Raw genomic sequence first — 19799 nt, forward strand, 5'->3', positions numbered from 1 at the left:
AAAGGAAAAATAGAGGGCAAAAGAGGAAGAGGAAGACCGAGGAATAGCTACATGGGACAGATAAAGGAAACACTAGGCGTCATGTCGTATAGGGAGATCGAGGATATGGCCTGGGATAGAGCTGGCTGGAGGAAGATGCATGAATTAGTTGCACCGACAAGAGGAAACTCTTAAATGAAAAGAAGAACGATTTTACTGCTGGGTTGGATATAAAAGACGATTTAAAAGAGCTTGTTGCAAATTTGTTTGTATAAAGATCATTTATATTTTTGAAAGAAATTAAATATTAATATAACTATGAATACTGATGTCAATTTCTAAAAAAACTTTTACTTCTATATGTACACAGCAATAAAATTTTATTCTATTCTTTTCTATTCTAAATATATAGGCAGCTCGCTTCTAAATCAGTAGAATTTGTACACAACTATATTTATAATCCCTAGTATACTCTTGAGCAACTTTTTATCTTGTATTTATTAACATTTCGTGTGGGGTTTCATAAAATAAGAGAAATTTATTCAGTAGTCCAAAGCATAAAAAGTTTAGGAACCGTTATAAGTTATATACATCGGTTCTCAAACTTATTTCTCGCCGAGCCCCTTTTGAATTGGCGATGGAAGTATAAAAACATGAACATTCAAATGCGCTTGTAATTTTACTTGAAAAAATATTCGAATTCTAGTAACTTTAAATTTTTCACAGCTCCCTAAAATAGGAAAATATTTTTCTTTATAATAATAATAATAAACTTTCTATTGCGCACAATAGAGATGTATACAAGGAGTATTTATACACAATGTGCATATACAAATTAAATGCTATTCGTATCTATGGTATTGTACCATTGACTATTCATTTTTTGCTTTATGTTGGAAATAAAACTTGTAGATTCTTTTTTTTTGGACATATAGACAGATAGAATACGCTTATACAATATACTGGATATGTACATACATTAAAACAAATGCTCTTAAACTAAAACATATATAAATGCAACAAGGCGGTCATATTGCTAAAAGCAATCTTATGTTATTACGTAAGATCCGTTGCCGATGCCTTGCGGAACCCACATCGCGAATAGTAAGCTTGTAGGATAAATAATTTAAACGGAATATCTACTAAGACCTCCATAACGACCCATTGCTGAGCATGGATATACCATAACAGATTATTACTGTACCATATAACCAGAATCACTATGTAGTCTAGTATACGTATGGGAGGGGAGAGGATTGATAATAGTGCGGACTCACAGTCTCACTGCTTTTTTTTTTATACCACTAAGCGGTTACCGTAGCCTATGAACGCCGGCAATACCAGAGGTATTACGCGCGCGTTGCCGACCCTGAAGAAACCTATTTACCCCCCTTTTGAAGAACCCCATGCTGTAGTCTCTTGGGAAAACCTCGGCAGGGAGCTCATTCCATAACCTGAGTGTTCGTGGGAGAAAACATCTTTGAAACCGCGTTGTATGCGACCATTACAGGCTGTAAGGTATGAGGGTGAACTCCCTGTCGGTGGCGAGCCGAATGATGATAGAAAGTGGCCGCAGGCATCATATTGAATAATTCCTCTGAGCACAATCCGTTGTATAAGCGGTAGAACACGCAGAATGAGGCAAAATCTCTCCTAAGACTTAAGGGTTCGATACGGCTTGCAACCCTGGGGTCATCGACAGTTCTCATAGCTCGTCGTTGCAACGAGTCGAAGGGTTCAAGCTACCAATATACTCTCTCAGGTCAACCTTCACGTGGTCCCCCCTAAAAATCGTCGTGCTGTTTTCCAGGTGTGTTCATCACGATGGGCTAACTGACCTGCCTTTTCATTATCAATGCCCCGCCAGTGTATACCGATAGCGCAGATGAGGTTACCATTCCGTTTTTTTTTAATGGGTGATATTGGAACGGTAACCCCGCCTGCGCTATCGGTATACACTAACGGGGCACCAGTGAAAGACGATAAGTGAGTGAAGCAGATCAGTTAGCCCATCGTGACGAATTCAACAAGAATTGTTCACGATGGTCTCCAGGGGGAGCCACGTGGAGGTCGACCTAATAAGGCATATTGCTAGCAATGGGGCTGTTAAACTCCATTGCTAACAATCCCTTTCCCCCCTACCATTCCATTAACAGCCATTAAAAAAACCTCCTATATGTATAGATATATGTATAACTTAAATTTAACTATTAGGATATTCTATTTAAATTAAGGTGGTAACTATCAGTCAATAGGCGTTGGATTACACGCGGTCAGGTGATTATAATGGTGGCATGACCGTCTGCTGACTGAGCAGTCTGGGAGCCGCCGATAACCAGCCAATCCGCCAGGGCTGTCACCACTCACCAAAATAATAATATTAATATTTTTTTATACAACTTAGAATACCAACAAGCTGACGGCCCACCTGATGGAAAGTGGTAACCGTCGCCTATAGACATGAGCAGTACCATGGACATAACAGAGTATACTGATACCCCCCATGCCATGAATGTTGCCATTCCTGAGGACTTGGGTGTTATTCCTCTGTACGCTGTAAATTCACGTCATATCCCACCCTTCAAACCGAAACACAGCCATGCAAACACAACTGCTTCACGGTTGAAACACGAATGGGACAGAGGTATTTTTATTATCTCAGTTAAATTATTAACAAACCATAACTGATACCTAATTAATTCATTACAAATCTCTCGAACACTCTTAGCCATTTCTTTAACTTTCATTTACTATTTTGATTATATTTACCAACCGATAATTAATTCGGTTTAGTTTACCATCCAGTTGTTCATAGTTATAATCTTGAATGACTTTTTCACAATAAAAAAAAGCTTTGTCTAACAGCGAAAATACAAAAGATTCACAAATAAATTGTGCCTAAAAGCGGCTTTACTCCCGCTTTTCTGTTCTCAAAAGTTTTGTTTTCTGGAAAAGAAATGCATAATAAAACATATTATTTTCTCGGTTCCAAATGAACAGTACCTTTTACTCAATTTGGTGTCATATCTTTTAAATCCTTCCTTATACTTCGTCTCCTAATGTATATATGAATTAGTTTTTTATAACCTACATACTAAAGTAGGTATATCATATTTAGTATAAATATTTTATGTATGATGTATGACTATGTATGTGTATATGTATATTTTTTTTTCTAATGGGTCATAATGGAACGGTAATCCCGCCTGCGCTATCGGTATACGCTGGCGGGGCACCAGTGAAGAGTGGATGATACGTGACGTTGAAAGCAGGTCAGTTAGCCCATCGTGACAAATTTCAATAGAATTAACCACCATGGTTTCCAGGGGGAACTGATAGGGTGTGTTGCTAGCAATGGGTCAGCTGGACGCCATTACCAAAAATCCCTTTCCCCCCTGTGTATATGTATATGTATTTTCATGTACATGTATTGTTGCATGTTTGTAATATCATATAGCTCAGAAAACGCATCCCATAATCTGACTATAGGTCATAGCAGAAAACTTGTTTTATCTAATTAGGTTGAGCTACACACTGAGGCCTTTTTGTGTTGCTGCGGCACACACATGTATAACCTTCTTTCTCTATAATATTATGAAAACTATGTATGTATATGTATTCGACGATATAACACTACACCAATGAATCGCCAACCCTAAGCTGAGCCGTCGCCGCGTCGCGCCACTCTCTACACAGCACGTGTACCAGCCTAGTCCTACATTACTGTCATAGTTCAGCACTTAATATTTATTTATTACATTTTTATCTTTATTTCAACTAATAAATTGTTGATTTAGATAACCAGAAAATAGGTATTTATAAAACTATTAATCGAGGTCAAAATGATTTCGCCAGGAATGTATTACTCAGCGTTGACTTCATGACAATTAAATGATTATTGGGATCACACGTGGGGTGACAATCAAGCATACTTATTAGTGACACTAATCAACTTTTTAGTTTTCTCTCTCTCTTTTAGCTAGTTCTCAGATTTTGAGATGATATATTTAGACCTCTAAATATATCATCATCATCATATCAGCCATCACCTGTCCACTGTCCACATAGGCCTCCCTCTTTTGAGGGATTTTTCCAGTAGTTGCCACGCTTGGCAGGCGAATTGGCAACCGCAGTAAGGCTTTAGTGAGGTTTAAAGAGAGACGCTAGCTTGGCAGGCGGATTGGCAACCGCAGTTAGGCTTTAGTGAGGTTTAAAGAGGGACGCTAGCTTGGCAGGCGGATTGGCAACCGCAGTTAGGCTTTAGTGAGGTTTAAAGAGAGACGCTAGCTTGGCAGGCAGATTGGCAACCGCAGTTAGGCTTTAGTGAGGTTTAAAGAGGGACGCTAGCTTGGCAGGCGGATTGGCAACCGCAGTTAGGCTTTAGTGAGGTTTAAAGAGGGACGCTAGCTTGGCAGGCGGATTGGCAACCGCAGTTAGGCTTTAGTGAGGTTTAAAGAGGGACGCTAGCTTGGCAGGCGGATTGGCAACCGCAGTTAGGCTTTGGTTAGGTTTAAAGAGGGACGCTACTGCTCATCTCTCAACCATAAGTTCCCTTAATCGCATTTTACGACATCCACGGGAAAGGAAGGCCTGGCCCATTCTATACCGGTACCTACACGGCGAAAGTATAGAACCATACTTAATGGTAGAGACATAATGAGCTAGTTTATAGGTTGTAGATGTATAAATTATGCAATCTTATATTTTATTCAATACAATTGCTTCAATTATTCAACAAATATAGAATACGTTCAACAATAAATGTTATGATTGTGACATGTAGTTCATTTCTACTCTGCATAAATAACGTTTCCCATTGAATTCTGTATGGGGAAATATTATATGACAGTCAATGATGAACAGTGAGATTGACAATGGACGCATAAAAGCAATTCTAACATTACAAGTGACAATGTAATTTACCTTTCTATGCATGAATTAACATTATTACTGTTATGTAAATCGTATATCTATGTCTGCACATGTAATATAATAAAACTGTAGAGGACGAATGTCTGTACGTAGAAAAAAAAACGGTAAAATGAGTTAGGAGATTGTTAGAAGTGAAATAGGACACATTCAGACTTTATTTTAAATTTGTTTGTATTAGTCTGCTTGTACAGGCTAATTTCCGAAGCTGTTGGATTAATTTAAATGGAATCTTGCACGGTGACACCTTATATCCCCAGTCAACATTTTAGATACTTTTTAATCACAGAAAATTAAAGAGTTCCCGTGGGATAGTTAAAAAACTATAGTAACTTATACAGTTTAGTACACAACCTACTTAAGAAAAGTCAATTTGGTCTAAGGCAAAGTATGAGAACGACAAGTCATGTGTTAATTTTGATCTAGTATTCCCAGACATGATAAATAAGTAGGTACATACATCGATGAGGATGGCGGGAGACGTCCGAAGCCCATTGTGAGGTTTTTTTTTTGATGGGTGAAAATGGTATGGTAACCCCGCCTGCGCTAACGGGATACGCTGGCGGAGCACCAGTGACGGGTGAAAGATGAGAATGAAAACAGGCCAGTTAGCCCATCATGATGAATTCATCAGGAATTAACCATGATAGTTTCTAGGGGGAACCGCGAGGAGGTCGACCTGGTTGGGTATATTGCTAGCAATGGGGTTCTCAGTCTCCATTACTAACAATCCCTTTCCCCCCCTGCCCATTATGAGGTCGGAGACTGCAAAAGCGAGCCCGGGCCATCGGCGCTAAAGGCGCCAAGAGGAATGCCGGGGGGTTTTTAGTGGGTAAGAATCCCACAGTACCCATCGTCATCCCGCTGGCGGTGGGTCTCTTTCTGAAGATTTTCCCCTTCGTTAAAAAAAAAGAAAAGGTACATACATCGATACATACTAAACAGGAATAACAAATTCCACGCGGACAAAGTCGCGGGCATCAGCTAATATGTATATACTACTAATATGTTTTTCTAGTGTAGTACATGAATATACTTAGACTAAGAAAAGAGAGCTTTTGTCAAAGTCATCAACATGATTGTATATATACGATTTCTAATTTATTTTCTGGAAGAAAAGGTAGTAACGGGGACTAGAGGCCCCATTTATTATATCAGCCATTAACTGTCTACTGCGAACTGTTGCTACTGGCCTTCCCCATAAGGGGATTTTTGCCAGTAGTTGCCACGCTTGGCAGGCATATTAGCAACCGCAGTTAAACTTTGTTAATGTTTTAACAGGGACGCTGCTGCCTGTTTCTCTACCTTTGAGTTCTTTTAGTCGCCTCTTACGTCATCCACGAAAAAAGTTGTGGCTCATTCCATACCGAAACTGCACGGTACACACACAGGGCCCATTTGCTATAAATATATACCATTAAATCTAACTCCACCCAAATCCACTCTAGAAATCTTTCGTTTTGAATCCTGGTAAATTGTAACAGGTCAGCTGACGTGAATTCATTCTCACCTATCATACCTCGCTAGCGTAAACCAATAGCACTCTACCTGAATTACCATTCCATTTTCATCCATTAAAAAAACCTATTTTCATAACATTTTTTTTTTAACAAGAACACAGAGAGTTTTGAAAAACAATTTGCAAGCTTACTTATCAACTTTCCCATTTGTCACTGGACATGGTAAAATAAAAATCCTTGGCCTCGGGAAATCCGGGCGTCTGCCCCACACAGGACAGTCAGGCGCCTGTGGCCGGCGACGCGACAATCCGCAGTTTATGACACGCGAAATGTTACAGTAATACGGTTATCTCAGCTCCAAACACAGCGCCTATCATTCAATCGCACACACAGCGGTTTAGCCGCTTTTCATTTTTTTTTATACAACTGAGAATGGCAAACAAGCTAACGGCCCACCTGATGGAAAGTGGTAACCGTCGCCTATAGACATGAGCAGTACCATGGACATAACAGAGTATACTGTTTCGCCCATGATACTCCCAATGCGTTACCATTCCTGAGGACACAGGTGCTCTTCCTCTGTATCCTGTAAATTCACGCCACCTGCCACCCTTTAAACCGAAACACAACCATGTAAACACAACTGCTTTACGGTTAAAACACGAATAGGACAGAGGTACCCAAGCAAATGACCTTTATACAGTCTCCCTTTGGTATAATAATTATATATCACTGAAAAGAAATGTCCGACATGAAGCGTATCATACATGTATTTTCCATAAACCAGAAATGCGTGTGTTGTTGTGTTAGGAAGGTAAAATAGATAGATAGATAGATAGATAGACAGATAGATAATTTATTTGCATTACTTACAGCACACAAATTACAACATACATATACAAAAAAAGCGAGATAACATAAATGATAATAAAAAATACATAAAGCTAAATACAATTTTCGTTTGTGCGTGTGCCATAGCAATACAAAATGGCCACAACTCAGTTTATTGGTTCGCCCTCAAAAGAGCAAATACTTAAAATCATCATCATCATTTCAGCCATTATCCGTCCACTGCTGGACATAAGCCTCCCCCATAGACTGCCATAAAGAACGGTCCTGAGTCACCTGCATCCACTGACTCCCTATAATACATTTGAAATCGTCACTCCATCTAATGGAGGGGTCGTCGTACACTACGTTTTACGTGACTACTCAAAAACCTTTCTGACTTGATATGCTACAGTAAATATTCAGCAAAATACGAAATATCTCTAGTGCTTTTTTTTTAATTGGTGAAAATGGAATGGTATCCCCGCCCGCGCTATCGGTATACACCGACGAGGCACCAGTGAGATGATAAGTGAGAATGATTGCAGGTCAGTTGGCCCATCATGATGAATTCGACAAGAATTAACCATTATGGTTTCCAGGAGGACTTCATGGTGATCGATCTGGTAGGGTGTATTGCTAACAATGGGTCAGTTAAACCCCACTACTAACAATCCCTTTTCCCCCATATCTCTAGTGTTATAGGCATCCAGAGGCTACGGGAACCTCATTTACTGACAGACGGACCGTATGCTTGTTTACCACCATAGTAATGTAAAAAAATATTTTTTTTTCAAAAAATTTTGAGATTCCCATTCTATCGTACCGATGCGACAATAACGACGTATTCATGGCCATATTAAACTATTTTTATTAGGTGAAAATGTCATGGTAACCCCGCTTGCGCTATCGGTATACACTAGCGAGGTACCAGTGAGAGATGATAGGTGAGCATGAAAAGGCAGGTAAGTTAGCATATCATGACGAATTCAACGATAAATTAGTCGCGATAGTTTCCAAGAGGAACCGCGTGGGGGTGGACCTGATAGGGTACATTGATGGCAACGGGGATTAACCTCCCAATTACTAACAATCCCTTCCCACATATTAAACTATTAAACTCCTACTACTGGTCAAGCTAAAACGGCAAACTTTATTTTGCATCATACCTCCGCCTATCGAGTTTATTTTTTAACAGGATAAAACTATCCTACCCCTCAAGTTGAAGCAAACAGTACACATTAGCAAAAGTTTCATTAAAATCGGTTAAGCGGGTTAAAAGATTAGCGCGAACGAACACCGTGACACGGGATGTTTATACGAGTATATTAAGACAGAGTTCATTGTTAGAGGTAGTCCAATTTATTTCTAACATTTTTCGGTCATGGCAACATTTTGCGAAACAAGTGTTTGAGTTGCGTCTCCTTATACTAGTTGGAAACTTGTGGTCGCGTGATTAACGTTCTTAAGAGAAGCGGCCGCGGATGCAGGGCCGCTCTAGGGGGCCGCCGGCCGGGCAAATGACCTTGGGCGGCAAAATGAGTTCTCTGCTAGTTCACATACACGTTTACTATAAAGAACGGTAAATAATCGTTTTTGCCCCGAACAGCAAAATATCTACATAACAGACGGCAAATATTATTTTTTGCCCGGAACGACAAAATTCGTTCTCTGTAAGTTAGCATTGTCGTTTACTATAAAAGGTGGAAGGTATAAATTTTTGTCCGTGGCGGCAAAATATCTAGATCGGGCACTGCGTGGATGTCTCCTGCTTGGTATTCATCGGGCGTCGTTAGTTTTCGAACAAACAGGTTAATACGCAAGGGACACCAAACTATCCCGCGTTGCCTCATAGGAGTGCTCATGGTGTTCTCACTAATCTATGTTGTTGGTAAATCCTAATGTAATAAATGTTTGGGGGAAAAGAATAAAGTAATTATATAAATTAATAGGTGCATTCATTCTGTCTAATATGAACCTACGTGAATTTTTGTCGTACTTTTAGAAAAGAAATCTTAATGTATTAAATTCATCTAGACCTAGTACACGGTATAGTTAGTTTGTTGATACTGTGACGTAAATAACAGGATGCAGTAATAAAACATATATGTATTTGTGATATAAAATAATAAATTTAGTGAAGAAAATACAAGACATGTCTTATAAAAATCTGACACAGAACAACCTCACATACTCAGCCTCACCTGTCGACTGCGCAGCCATCCTTTGTTTTTGTGATTTCCGACAAATACTCGCACCACCTGTCTACCTATATATTAAACCGAAATTTTGCCTTTTCTTCAAGTAACGAAGAATTCTCTTCGCTGCTTTCCAGTGACACATTTCAGGGCTATTCGTGAATTGAGCAAGCTTAGCAACGGAATTCGATATATCAGGCCTCGTACCTACGCTCAAGTACATCAAGCAACCAATGATCTCTTTGTACGGCCACTTAGCTTTAAACGCTTCATCTTCTTGTTTATATTTTTCTGGCTCTTTACTTCTATCCATAGCGTTCAAAGAATTTATTTCCATCGGTGTCGAACATGGATTGCAACTTTTCATACCGAATTCCTCTAAAAGGTCGGAAATATATTTTTGATGTAACAAATTTTTTACCAATATTTTATATCACAAATACATATATGTTTTATTACCGCATCCTGCTTTTTACAACATACTGAAGTTGTTGCCTTAACTATTACAATAATACAAGAAAATGCGGCAAGAAGAATGAGTTTATTAGTAAGTAAAAAAATTATAAATAAAAAAATAATATTTATAATTAGGTAGAATAAAAAAATCAGGTTGTGGGTAGTTACAATGTCCTTATGTCATAAAACGTAAAAAAATGCTTACCATCAAGTGAGCCGCATGCTCTAGGAAATTTCACGATAAACGTGTTATTAAATCGCTTTCCCATTACTCTATTACGAATGCAAGCTGCACCTTTATTCCACAGATTATATGCAGTGCTCGTACCTTGAGTTTTTTTTTACAACACAGGGGGCAAACGAGCATTCGGCTCACCTGATGGTAAGTGACTACCGCCGCCCATGATCACCCACAACACCAACGGCATTGCAGGTGTGCTGCCGGCCTTTTAAAAAGGAATATACTCTTTTCTTGAAGGTTATGTTGTCGTATCGGTTCGGAAATACTGCTGCTGGAAGTTGATTCCAAAGAATGGTTGTGTGAAACGATATTTAGGTATTCTGCGTTGGAAATGTGGAAAACAGCCCTAAATAAGAATGTATAATACAAGAAGCAGGTAAGAAATCACCCGGGACCTCTATAATGTCTATCCAACAATCCTCAGAGACATCCTCCGTAAGTTATACAGCGTACTAGCACGTAAGTACACCATGCTGATTTATTTTACCCTTGACGATTGTTAGGTCCCTGGTACAACGTAATAAATACACAAATTATTACGATCCATTTCTTTTTTTTTTTTAAACATAGCCCAAAGAATTAAATTGATTCGCCACCAAATATTTACGAATTACTTACTCATACACCTAATTTGATTTACCTCTCATAATTGGAAACCATGAGCCACCAAGATCATTTTTTAATCACAGGTCGCAAGCTGTTCTCGTGGGCTGTATATTTTTTTTTTTATACAACTTAGAATGGCAAACAAGCTGACGGTCCATCTGATGGAAAGTGGTAACCGTCGCCTATAGGCATAAGCAGTACCATGGACATAACAGAGTATACTGTTTCGCCCATGATACCCCCATGCGTTGCCATTCACGAGGACTCAGGTGTTATTCCTCCGTACCCAGTAAATTCACGCCATATCCACATGGATATGACAGTGAATTTACAGGGTACAGGGTAGGGGATCTGTATGTAAAATAACATATTTACGGCACTTCCCAAGCTCTAAGTCTAAAATTTCATTTCTCATGATAAACTGTCCTTATAGAGGCGGTTCCTCCGCCCCGCGTGTGAACCACCTACCGCCCTCGAGATCATAAATAACCTTATAACTTAACAATCCCATAATATTTCTCTACCGACACACAAGCTATTAACTTTAAGACCTGAAATAGAAAAACAAACATACCTTCAACTATTTTTACTGATACGTTTTATTTTTATCCGATGAATTATGGACATCATCGTCGTCGTGATGACTTCCATCATTATTGGTCTTAATAATGATGAAACAACAATACAAAATGCGCATAACCTAAGCCAGTGATGTTTTCCTTTCTTTAAAAGTTTGGTCAACATAATTATACCAGCTTTTTATTGTCCATTGCTGAACATAGACTTCCCCCATAAAGGGGGTTTTGCCAGTAATTGCCCCGCTTGGCAGGCGGGTTGGAAACCGTAGTTAGGCTTTGGTGATATTTGAAAAGGGACGCTGCTACCCATCCCGCCATCATTACATTCCCTTAGTCGTCTTTTACGACATCTACGAGAAAGAAAGGGGTGGCCTATTCCATGCCGGGACTACACAGCATAGAATGGGCCACCCCTTCCTTTGTAGCATGGAAAGTTTGGTATCTATGTATAAGAGCTAAATACTCTAAGCGAAGAGCGGAAGTATATATAACAAAAGAAGCAGAATTCTAGTCGCCAGCATTGGAAGAATGAAAGTCGTTCTATCTCCGCTATTGGATACAAACAATAGGTGATATTTAACTATATATCGTATATTTTTTTATACTACTGAGGTGGAAAAGAAGCATACGGGCCACCTGATGGTAAGCGGTTAACGTAGTCTATGAACGCCTGCAATACTAAGGGTATACGCGCGCATATCCGACCCTGGAGAAACCTGTTTACCCACTTTTTTACAAAACCCCACGCTGTGATCTCTTGAAAAAACTTCGACAGAGAGCTCATTCCATTACCTGAGCGTTCGTGGGAGAAAACATTTCTGAAACCCCACTGTACGCGACAATCTACCAAGTATCAAAAACTACGAAGACGGCTTGTTTATCTAAATGCCCATTTGTACTAAAGTAGGGTTAAGGAATGGATGTTATAAATTCAGTTGCCGACATCCGTTCTAGAAAGTACCTTTCCCTAAGAACTCCACTTTATCTCGTTACCATAAATAATTCAATTACACGTCTCGAAAGTGTTAATAAAATGGCAAATGTTATTAGACCGGGCTCAGAAAGCAACTAATCGTATATTCAGGTGGTGCCCGAGATGAGTGAACTACATCGCCATGTGACTGCTGGATGTAGGCTGCTGACACAGGAGTAGGTAAATAATACTGACACAGAGCACAAACTTTGTACACGCAACCCAACGTAGGTATTACATACAAAGATGGAACAATACAAAGCAATCACTGTCATTATATCAGCCATTATCCGTCCACTGTTAAAAACTCTGAAGGTTCTTGAGTGGCGCCTTGTACAGATAAACAGTTTAGAACGACCCTCCACTAGATGCATTGACGACATGCATTTGTGAAATGTATTGCAGGGAGTTAAATGTTTCAACCGTGAAGCAGTTGTGGTTGCATGGCTGTGCATGGATATGGCGTGAGTTTACTGGATACAGAGGAATAACACCTGAGTCCTCAGGAATGGCAACGCATGTAGGGTATCATGGGCGAAACAGTATACTCTGTTATGTCCATGGTACTGCTCATGTCTATAGGCGACGATTACCACTTTCCATCAGGTGGGCCGTCAGCTTGTTTGCTATTCTAAGTTGTTAAAAAAATAAATAAAAAAAAACCATTCCATTATCATCCCTTAAAAAAAAACAACTAATAAGTGTACCTACAGCTTGCCACTTGTATGAAGTTTATGCTCTGTAAAGATAGTTAATCGTGTGTCTGGGGGTCGCATTCTCCGCCCACGGAGTCTGTATCGATCGCTCACACCCTCCCTCCACCACGGCCGCCCACCATCTCGACGTTTCATAATATTTACAAACTATAACCTCGAGTAGCCAACCGTTGTAGATACAAAACGATTGCATGGCGTACACTTTGTTTGACATATGTGTCAATTGCCGGACTCGCAACAGAATGAGTTGGGGGGAAAGGGATTGTTAGCAATGGAGTTTGATAGCCCTATTGCTAGCAATATGCCTTATTAGATCGACCTCCACGTGGTTCCCCCTGGAAACCATCGTGAACAATTCTTGTTGAATTCGTCACGATGGGCTAGCTGATCTGCTTCATCCTCGCCTATCATGTTTCACTGGTGCCCCGCCGGTGTATACCGATAGCACGGGTGGGGTTACCATTCCATTATCACTCATTACAAAAAAAAAACAGAATGAGTCTTTCTGGTATTATAAATAGAAACTTTTTTAAATAAATGTGAATTTTTTAATGTTTGTTACTGAAACGACTGAATATAATGTACTTTTGTAGGCGGATAGACAATACCCGTGTACAAAATACACGTTGTGTGGTCCCAGCATAGAATGGATCACCCCTTTCTTTTTCGTGTCGTAAGAGGCAACTAAGGGAATTTAACTCTCTGACGATAGGTAGCAACGTCCCTCCTAAAACATCATCAAAGCCTAACTGCGGTTGCCAACCCGCTTGCTAAACATGGCAACTACTAGCAAAACCCCCCTATGGAGGAAGCCAATGTTCAACAGTGGAAAGTTAACAGCTGATATGTTACTAGAATTTTTTTTATTGTCATAAAATACGTTCATCGTTCACTTATCCTGCGATGAGTTCCCAGGTACCATATTCGAAATTAAAATTTATCATGTTCCAATTTAAACTTTAAAAGTAAAAATTTTTTCCAGCTAAATAAGTAATTTTCAATATATATTTACCGAAGGTACTTACACTTAATATAAAATATGTATAAATATTTTTTTCTCAAACATGCTTGGAAATGTGAGCATTATTTTGACAATCTTCTTAGGGATAAATCAAAATTGCCGTACTGGCCAGATACATGCGGGCAGCGGCCGGCAAAAGTTGTATGAAAATCCATATCTGTCGTGTTTTGCGGCCAGATAAATTACTATGTAAACTCATATCTGTCCTGTAATTTAAAAATGGAATGATCTTTTACTTCGAAACATGGCTACCAAGGAGGTAACTAATAAAAGGTATTATTTACATTTCGAACTGGCTTGCAAATAGAAAGCTGTTTATTGAAAAAAAAAAAACAAAGGAACATTCTGGCGCGTGAAACATTATTATTGTTCGTTATTCGTCATTGAACTTAACAAGTAAAATTGTGTTTTGGATTTCCGCGCATTATTTGAGAAAAGTACTATACAAGCCTTAGCCACAACTAGGCATTGATGGACTTGCGTATGTGTGCCTCGGCTACGCCTCGTCCCACATTTGCACGTTCGTCCATCAATGCCTCAGTTGCTGGCCGCTGCAGTAATGTACTATAGTGACCCACTTTTATCAATCGGAACAACTTGCCGATTCAAGAGATATGATTACCTATACGTATTGCTTAGTCATAGACATTGCGAAATAATTAATAAACAATTAACGGGTATTCCCCAATTAATTAGCATCGGAAACGCGATGCTTTGCATATTTTAAACATACACATGTCGATAATATACGCATTCATAAATAATTTCAATAAGTATATATAATTAATTATCAATAATTGATTATATATATATATATATATATATATATATATATATATATATATATATATATATATATATATATTTTCCATTACGCCTTGACCAAACACAATTTTAATTATTTCTCTCCATCCTAAGGTTGCCTGGAAGAGATCGCTGTTAAGCGATAAGACCGCCCATTGTTGCCTCCTGATCTTGCTTTAATGTAATTAAGTTTATATATATGTATATATTTTTGTTTTATACAACTTAGAAAGGCAACCTGATGGAAAGTGGTAACTGTCGCCTATAGACATGAGCAGTACAATGGACATAACAGAGTATACTGTTTCGCCCATGATACCCCCCTTGCGTTGCCATTCCTGAGGACACAGGTGTTATTCCTCTGTACCCAGTAAATTCACGCCATATCCCACCGTTCAAACTGAAACACAGCCATGTAAACACAACTGCTTCAAGGTTGAAACACGAATGGGACAGAGGTACCCAAGCAAACGACTTTTCTACAAAGTCTCCCTCTGGTAATAATAAAGTATTCATTTTATTAGTTTACATATTATTTATTATTTAATAATAAAGAGTTTTCATTCATTCATTCATATTTAACATCATTTACCAAGAGAGGCGTGGCCCCTTAAAAAAAGCGCATATGTTCTCTCAAACATAACTTTGCAAAACTTTATTTTTATCCTGAACCCTCCTTTAATGACGCCTATGTCCAATTCTGACAGTGAAAATCTGACAGGAAAGCAATGGGGACTAAGTTACTAACTTCATTTCTAACAACATATCCTGTTAGATCGACCCCCGCCCGCTCCTTTCTAGAAACTGTCACAGTAAAACTGCCATTCGCATTTATAACATTTTCACAGTTCAAGATACCTTATTCTCATATTAATGGCGTCCTATGTAGCAGATTTATCCTTGTTTCAATTCGTTGAAAATTCGCGGAAAAATCTACATCAGTATTATAAAATCACATAGAAAACAATAACAACCCATAATCAACTTTAGTGTTTAGTTTTAAAGTATACATTTGAGAAACATTTCAACACCAAGTAGGTTCGACAACAAAAACATACTCAGAATAAAGTACACAAAGAAAAATTGACCTTATTGCGTTTACTTTCAAATTGCATATAAATTGGCACACGAGATGTAGGTATCGTTAACACCTTCCATCGTTATAAAAGGCCGATGACTCGAGAAGTTTCCACGAAAACGGGAACAGTGACTTATTAGAAGCAATTTAGTTATTTTATGTCACGCCGATAAACTGGGGACCCTTGTGCCCGCTGCAAACGCTTCAGATAGAGCCGATACCATTTTGAGTTCAGTAACATAATTGAAAAAGTTACGAAAAGTTTTCTTTGAACGCTGTAAAACGCTGCTGAAAATGGCTCCAACACAAACTCGTAACACTAGAGGAAGAAAGAAAATTCTTCCTTTTGTACTTCAGATTGCGGCAAATTATTCAAATGTTAAAGATTATTGTTAAAGTTGGTCCAAATCGTCAACAATTACAACATTGGTATAATTAAAATAGATGAAGAAAAAAGAATAATAATCTTTAATAAATAGTATATATGTAAGTACAAAATTCAAACATCTGTATTTGTCTATAATATTTTAAATGCCAATTATCTCGGAAAATAAGATTTTTTTTGTTTATCATGAAACATATTTTATCCATTTAATCATAAAATATAAAAAAAAATACAGAAATATTTATATTCAAGCAAAGTTATTATAAGAATTTTTAAATTGAATTTTTTTTCATGAATCTACCGCCAAGTTTTGAATGTAACTTAGCTGAGAAGAGCTGGCAAGAAGCACAGCTGTTGCTTGATATTTAATAGAAATCTAGCAAATAGAAGTTAAGTTTGTAACAAAAAAGAAATATGAATGTCTAAAATGACTGTCACAAACATCATATTGATAAAAAAAAAGAAAAACAAAAAACTACAATCAATCACAGTATTCTTTAACAGACCAGTCCTTACTATAAGCACCCGTTCACGAGTATGATGGATGAGTCAGGCATTATTATAAACTATAATAAACGACCCGACATACCACGCCGCCACCAGTGTGGACATTATTGTGTTTTTTTTTTTTATTCAACTTATAATGGCAAACAAGCTGACGGCCCACCTGATGGAAAGTGGTAACCTATAGACATGAGCAGTACAATGGACATAACAGAGTATACTGTTTAGCCCGTAATACCCCTCCCCCCCATTCTTTGTCATTTCTGAGGACTAAGGTATTATTCCTCTGTATTGTGTAAATTCACTGCCATATCTCACCCTTCAAACCGAAACACAGCCATGCAAACACAACTGCTTCACGGTAGAAACACAAATGGAACAGAGGTACCCAAGTAATCGACATTTGTACAAAGTCTCCCTCTGGTAAATTGGTGGAACATGACTTGTTTCAAAACACACGATTATTTAAAAAGTATCGATACCAAATTGAATATGACCAACAATATAGCAACTCATTACAAAAGTTTTCAGAGTTTTATAAGAATTGGTTGAAAGATCTCAGTGTTGAGGAGGCATTGAAACCAGAACATCCTTGGTTACAATTTCAAATATCTTATCCGGACACAATTCAACATCAAAACATAAAAATTGTAGAGCCTAAAAAGTTTTATAAAAGAAATAAGAAATATGTCCAATATAAAGTAAATTTCAAAAAATGAAAAAAAAAATTATGTAATTAATTAAAAAACTTTGTCAACTTTAAAATATTAGTAATAATTAAAAATACGAAAATAACTTGTCATGTCCGACATGTTCACAACTCGGTACTTGTAGGCATTCAGTTCGAGTTTACTGCATAAAAGACTTTCTAATTATTTTATACCTCTCCTCCCAAATCGATCAATGGAGGTCTCCGTTCCTCCATTGATCAGAATGTATCCTATCGGGACTAGAAGGGTTGTCAGTAATAAGTACGTTGATCCCTATTTCTAAAGATATACCCTGTTGACCTCAACGCGCCTCTCCCTGAAAATCATCATGATTAATTCTTGTTGAATTCGCCACAATGGCCTAAAGAACGTGATCTCACCCTCACCTATCACCGCTGACTGGTGCCCCGCCAGCGTATACCGACAGCATCGGCGGGGTTACCATTCTATTTCCATCCTTTAAGAAATCTCTTTGTATCTGAAGCTCAGCATTAATAGCATATTGTTTAAGATATATATGACATTTTTTGGACATATTTCCAATAATGGGGCTGTTAGTCCCCAATACCGATAATCTTGCCCCCCCCCCCCCCCGGTTATATGCCATTAAGAACGCAGTTTAATTTAGTAACACTATCAACCATGGATCCGTTCACAGAAGTCATTCACGACACGAGCGTCATTGGGGTCGCCGGGTCGTGGTGTGCGCTGACACTTCTTAGAATCAATAAAATGTGTGCCCCACTTATGATATTACATTTACTTCGTGGTAAATAAGCCTAATAGATTTGTTTTTCCTTGTAACAGTAAAAGTATTGATGAGGAAATCAGACAATAGGAATCCAAACCGGGTTGGCGTATTTAAAATTATTTTGGAGAGCTTAAAAACATTCTATTTGCACTATTAATGTCGCATTCTATATTTTTCTATAATATAGAGTTAAATATTACACTAACTTAAAAAGCACATTCTCACAAACAACATATATTTGCAGTTGTATCCGTTTATATTTTATTAAGAGAAAGATTGTGTGAAAACCAGCGTTGTGCACTCACAGCGTCAGCTGAGCCAGTTCCTTTTGCCTAATATAAAATACTTGTTATATATAATATTACTGTATTATTCTGGCAATAAACAATTTCTGTTCTACTCTATTCTTTAATCACAATTGAAAGCTATGCTCTTAATCTTGTAATGGATTAAAATAAATAATGGACAACAAATATTGTAGTTCCACCAGTTTTCTGCTTTCTTCCACCAAATTGTGAATGATAAGGCATAACAAATGCTCTAATATAACTAATAAGGTGTTAATAGTGAGACTTAGCAGGCCAATTACTAGCAATATTTCCCAAGGTTCCAGGTTTCCCCTGGAAATCATCGTAATAAATTTTTAATGAATTCGTCACCATGGCCCAACAAACCTGCTTCATCATCATCTAAACGGATGGCACAAGCGGAGTTACCATTCCATTTTCATCCATTAAAAAATATATGTAATTAGAAGGGATAAAAAGGCAATGCTTGAAATCTGTCATGTGTATCGCAGTACCTCCTGTGACGTTCATAATGCTATATGTCCATATATGTCAGCTTTTTATCTTCCACTTTCTTTACATTCGTCACTATTCATACAAACCCGCTAGACACAGAACTGTGATTCCATGTGTCATATTTATAGTTTATACTTCCAAATCTGAATTTTGTCAACTTTGCTATTATTTTTTTATCAGGCGTTTTACAATTGTAGCATTTAATAAATTAATGTATTTGTGTTATATATTTAGATTCATTACAATCAAATTTAACAAATAATTTTGTAACTTACCGATTCATATAAAAAACATAACAGCTATTCTATCTGAAAGAGTAATATAATGTTCACAAATTGTTTATTAAATACATTTGTAAACTATATTTCATATATTATATATTCATCATGAAATTAATAGACCACATGTAAGTAATTATTTTAAATAAGTAATCAATTACCTAATTTGAAACTTAAGATAATAATTTTGCTTTCCTACTTGCAAATGAATGAAGCTTCACACACAAAGATATAGTTGTAACCTTTATATTTTTCTGCGCAGACGCACATACGCGTAAAAGAAATACCGGTAGTCGCAGTAGACGAATCCAGTTATTTTTATGAGGTCACAGAGTTGTTAATCATTCGAGTACAAACAAAAAACTAGAAAGGTAATAACTCCATAGATAGTGTATTGTTATTTCGAAACCCCGCTCACCGCTGAGGTGTCCGAGTGGTTAAGGAGTTGGACTTGAAATCCAATGGGTTCTACCCGCGCAGGTTCGAATCCTGTCCTCAGCG

At 37.8% G+C, this 19799-nt stretch overlaps 1 non-coding gene across 1 annotated transcript; it reads left to right on the forward strand.

The window, feature by feature from the left end:
* The first annotated feature begins 19717 nt into the window (after positions 1–19717).
* Trnas-uga (transfer RNA serine (anticodon UGA)) lies at positions 19718–19799 on the forward strand. Its single transcript has one exon. It is a non-coding gene; the product is annotated as a tRNA-Ser (tRNA).

This window comes from Galleria mellonella, unplaced genomic scaffold, assembly GCF_026898425.1.
Source record: "Galleria mellonella isolate WM207_F2 unplaced genomic scaffold, CSIRO_AGI_GalMel_v1 utg103, whole genome shotgun sequence".
Classification (NCBI taxonomy): Eukaryota; Metazoa; Arthropoda; class Insecta; order Lepidoptera; family Pyralidae; genus Galleria; species Galleria mellonella.